The following is a 4700-nucleotide window of genomic DNA, read 5'->3' on the forward strand; positions in this document are numbered from 1 at the left end:
TACTATTTCGATCCTCACTTAATAGATGAAAAAGCAGACTTGTTGATTGAATTGCTGAAGTCAAATAGCTAGTCAGTATATCCTATAGCTACAATGTCAACTAAGTCTACTCAATTCCAGATTGTGCCACTGATCTTAGCACCATTCATATTGAATGATTAAGGATAGGTTTTAAAAAAAAATCCACCCATGGTAATGCCCTTACAATTTTTATATTAAAAATTTGGAAACAATGTGCCCATCCCACAATGAGGTCTGGTTGAAGAATTTGTATCACAATTACAAGATGAGATAATTTTTAGCATGGATTTTCTACTTTAGTTTTACATATTTTATGTGACATGAAAAGTTGATCAGTCTATTATATTAATTAAAAAGAAAAAAAAACACAACAGTCTCAGCAATTTAGTAAGTCCCTTAGTAACTTAGTGAGATCTTGTCTCAAAAAAGGGCGGGGGGAAGGTGAGTGATAAAATGCACCTCTGGGTTAAATCTCCAGTACTCCACCCCCCAAAAAAATCATTCTCAAGACAACTATAGAATATTTTTGTGAAAACAAAACAAAAATATATACCACATGTGGAGGGTGAGTAAGTTGTATGAAATATCAGATACAAGTCCTGGGTGATCTTTCTGACCCTCCTCTTCTATAGGTCTACATAAATCTGCTCCTCTCTCTAATTCTTCTTTGAGACATCTCTCAGAGGGAGGGAGGCTACATTTTTTTCTCCAAAGCTCTTGAAATTGATAATTGCTAATGGTTAAGAAGGAGCCATGCAGAAATTTTCCATAGCACAATTGAACCTTGCTTCATATTCACTTCCCGGGTCCTGACATTAGAATCCCAGTAGCCTCTGCCTGGAATGTTCTCTCCCACAGATACCCCATTAATTCATATTCACCCTCAAACCTCAAGCCCCATAATTATTTCCCCAATAAAATTATCTTCCATTACCGGGGAAAAACCCTTATTTTTCTTGGAGAGTCATGTTTTGCTCTTCATAACTTTTAACATACTGGCAGGTTACTTTTTATGTGTGAGTATCTCATGACTGCTGATCTCTCCTGGTAAACTGTAAGCTCTATGACCACATGGGTCATACTGTCCATAGTAGCTTCAGAGCTTGACATAGGGCCCGAAGCATGGTAGTTGAACCCCAAATAATTTTATAAGTAGTTGACTGTAAAAACAATTGTAGTTTCAGGCTGTTTGCTTCCTAGTCCTGAGGGCAGGGTTGAAAATAGAGAAACACTTTCCAGACCATGCTAATGAAGACATAGATGTGCAAAAATAGGAATTCTGGGGAATCTACCTTTTTTCAACCTACCTACTTCTATCCCTAATTCATCTGTTTTGCCGAAGCCATTTGACACCAAGTTAGATAATGCCAAAGACCATCATTTTCTCTATTCTTGTTTTCCCACCACATTTTTTCTGTTCATCATCACCTCTCTGTTCCTCATATACATCTGCTTTTGTTACTTAATGCTTCCTGTTCCACAATTAAGAAAAAAATCAGTTAACTTTATTTGAGTGACTCTGTGCTAAACAACATACTATGGGAAAATAAAGTAATTTTCAATTTATCAATTAAGAGACAATAATGTAAGCAAATAATTTAGATATGATGTTATTTATATTGTATCAGAAATATTTTGAAGTTAGATTGGTGCCACCCAGAAGGGAGTAGTCAATTCTACCATTTGAGGTAGATGAAAGATTAAGTTTTCATAGAGGACAAGATTGAGTTGAGTTTTGCCTTATTTCTTCTTATTGGTATCCAAACACAGCAACTGTAGACAGTTCAAGGGCCAGCCCCATCTCTTTTTTCCCAGCATTTTTTTCTATCAGATAAGACTCTAAATAAAAAATTAATTTTAGGGCCTGTATTTTTAGTATGTTACAAAACAGTTGGATAGCAAATGACACATAGTTGAATGGGAAGACTCAAAATGAGATTTTCCCAAGTGTTATGTCCAGTATAAGAGAATGACTGTGTGTATTTACAAATGACTGATAGTGCTATTATGAATGCCCACTTTGTTTATTTACTTGTTTGTTTATTTGTTTATTTTGGTACCAGGAATTTAACTCGGGAGCACTTGATCACTGAGCCACATCCCCAGCCCTATTTTGTATTTTATTTAGAAATAGGGTCTCACTGAGTTGCTTAGTGCCTCACTTTTGCTGAGGCTGGCTTTGAACTCATGATCTTCCTGCCTCAGCCTCCCAAGCTGCTGGGATTACAGGCATGTGCCAACACACCCAGTGCATACCCACTTTTAAGTAATTGTTAAAAGACCAAAATAACAGTAATAACAACCCAGATCTATAAAGGACACTATTATAGTTTGCAGTCCTTCACAAAGGGTACTCCAGAGAACAGAATATTTAGAGGAAGATCCCTAAAAGATAAATAACTTAGTTTTTGTTGTTTGTTTATATTTCCACAATTAAAACATATGGCTACTGAGAATAAAGGGCTAAATGTCTGCAAATATTTTTCCTTTTTCTACATTACTCTAAGGAGGTGGACTTGGTTGCTGCGTTTGAGAAAAACACTTTGGGAAGAACTACTTCCTACTCTCTGCAGATGCTTAGTGACATGCCTTACATTGGGTATAACTGACACACTATCCTGAACTATCATGCAGGACAGCAGGAGAATAAATAGAATTTTTAACACAGAACTTGGTGCTACTCCAGTAAGTCTTAAATGTGAATGAGTGGGAGGCTCTAAAAGTTGTTGTTCAGAAGATTATCATAAATCAAAATTTCTTTGGCTTTCAGAAGTTTTCTGGAGGAAATATATAATACAATTCATCTTTATTCATTTTTAAGGGACAAGAAGAACAGCAATTTATAGAACACATAATATCATTCTGCTCTTGTCTGTGGTATCAGAATCTATTGAGATTCTGCTAGTTCTACAGTTCAGTGATGCTTGGAGAAAAGCCAGGAGAACCGAGGAGACTGACAACACTACTTTTGTTTTAAAGATGAAAATGGAAATTGTATCATTAAAATTGAGCTGCGGGAATACAATTCAGCATAAGAATTGTACAGAAATTACTGGACCTAGTGAAAGGATGTTTTTTAGGGATAAAGAAGATTTTCATAAGTGTTAATGATTTAATTAAAAAAACAGATTTTGAAATACACAAAAATAGTGATGTATATTTGTGCATCCATGCCATTTGAAGTCAGTAGACTTGAATTTGTTTTCTACAAATCATTTTGTTGACCCTGTTTTATTTTCTAACTTTGTATTATGCACATTGGCATGTGAACAAAACAAGTTAAAATGTATTTATACCAATATTTGTGACCTTCCATGATGAGGGTCTGTTGGAAGAGTGATAAGAACATTTAATGTGAGAAGAATGAAATTTTAGATTCACCTCCATTCCTAATAAGCTCTGTGACCTTGAGTAAGTCACATAATTTTATTAATTTGCAGTTTTCTCATCTATGAAATGAAGTTGGACCATATGATTTTGAGAGTCTTTTCCTTTTATCTTTGAAGTTATATTATACTGTCAGCTCTCATTTTTACTAATTTAGAGGAGCAGTGAGCTGCTGCTATGATACAGTAGATTAATCCTTACTGCTTATTTGGTATGGGAAGCAACAGGACCTGTGGTAAAGAAAGGGATACAGTGGGACTGGGGATGTAGCTCAGTTGGTAGAGTGCTTGCCTTGCATGCACAAGGCCCTGGGTTCAATCCCCAGCACCACAAATAAATAAATAAATAAATAAAACAAGCAAACAAACAAAAAAATCAGGATACAGATAAAGTTGTCACAAGTAGGGACAGACTTAAATGTCTCCGTGCTCTGGGTAATGTTTCATTGCCCATTACCGCATGCCCCAAATGCTCTCAATTCTAAAGTTGGAATCTGAACTTGAACTCTAGTGACCTTCAGTATATATAATCCTATGTTGATGCTGTTAGGATAGTATTTGTTTCTGAATACCCTTTTCAAATACTCACAAATTCAAGCATTTGAATTTTTCAGTTATCTGCTGTGACAGGAGTGAGTTGTTCAAGGGTATCTTATCCATTTCACTTTGGAGAGTTAGACTAAAAGTTCAAAATTATGTCCATGATCCTGGGACCACACATCTCAGGCTAATATTTTTAAACATATGAAGTAGAATCCAGAGAATAGCAAAGAAACTAATCAGGTTGAAAAAGAGATCCATCTGTAAATCCTAGGTTGAGACCTCTATAGGTGTCATTTTCTACCTAGATTGGAGCCTCCCTGAGACAAGGGAGTATATCTCTTGTTCATTAATGTGTTCTAAGTGCCTAACAGAGCATCTTCCTTCATCACATCATAAATGCCTCTTCAGGTCTTTCATGGGATTTATACATGACTGGTTCTTAGCCAACATTCATCATGATAGATGTACAGATGAGCTAGCCCTGGACATTTTCCACTCTCTTCAGGCAGTATCAAAGGCTGAGTTACTGGCTTAATGCTGGCAATTCCGTTTCTTGGAGTTACAGGTTGGCCTGATGTCCTCAAGAAATGAAGTGGAGGGTATATTGGTCTCCTTGGCCTGCCATACCAAAGTGTTGTAGATAGGAATGATTTAATAAAAATCTATTTCCCCATAGTTCTAGAATCTGGCAGGGTAGATTTTTTTGGTGAGGACTCTCTGCCTGGCTTGCAGATGACCATCTTGTTGCTA

General features: G+C 36.2%; 1 non-coding gene across 1 annotated transcript; it reads left to right on the top strand.

The window, feature by feature from the left end:
* Positions 1–3667: 3667 nt before the first annotated feature.
* On the top strand, positions 3668–3741 carry Trnaa-ugc (transfer RNA alanine (anticodon UGC)). The gene has a single exon. It is a non-coding gene; the product is annotated as a tRNA-Ala (tRNA).
* The last annotated feature ends 959 nt before the right edge of the window (positions 3742–4700 follow it).

This window comes from Marmota monax, unplaced genomic scaffold (assembly GCF_021218885.2).
Source record: "Marmota monax isolate L192 unplaced genomic scaffold, Marmota_monax_Labrador192_F-V1.1 WCK01_AAM20220418_F8-fsc00079, whole genome shotgun sequence".
In the NCBI taxonomy this organism is placed as follows: domain Eukaryota; kingdom Metazoa; phylum Chordata; class Mammalia; order Rodentia; family Sciuridae; genus Marmota; species Marmota monax.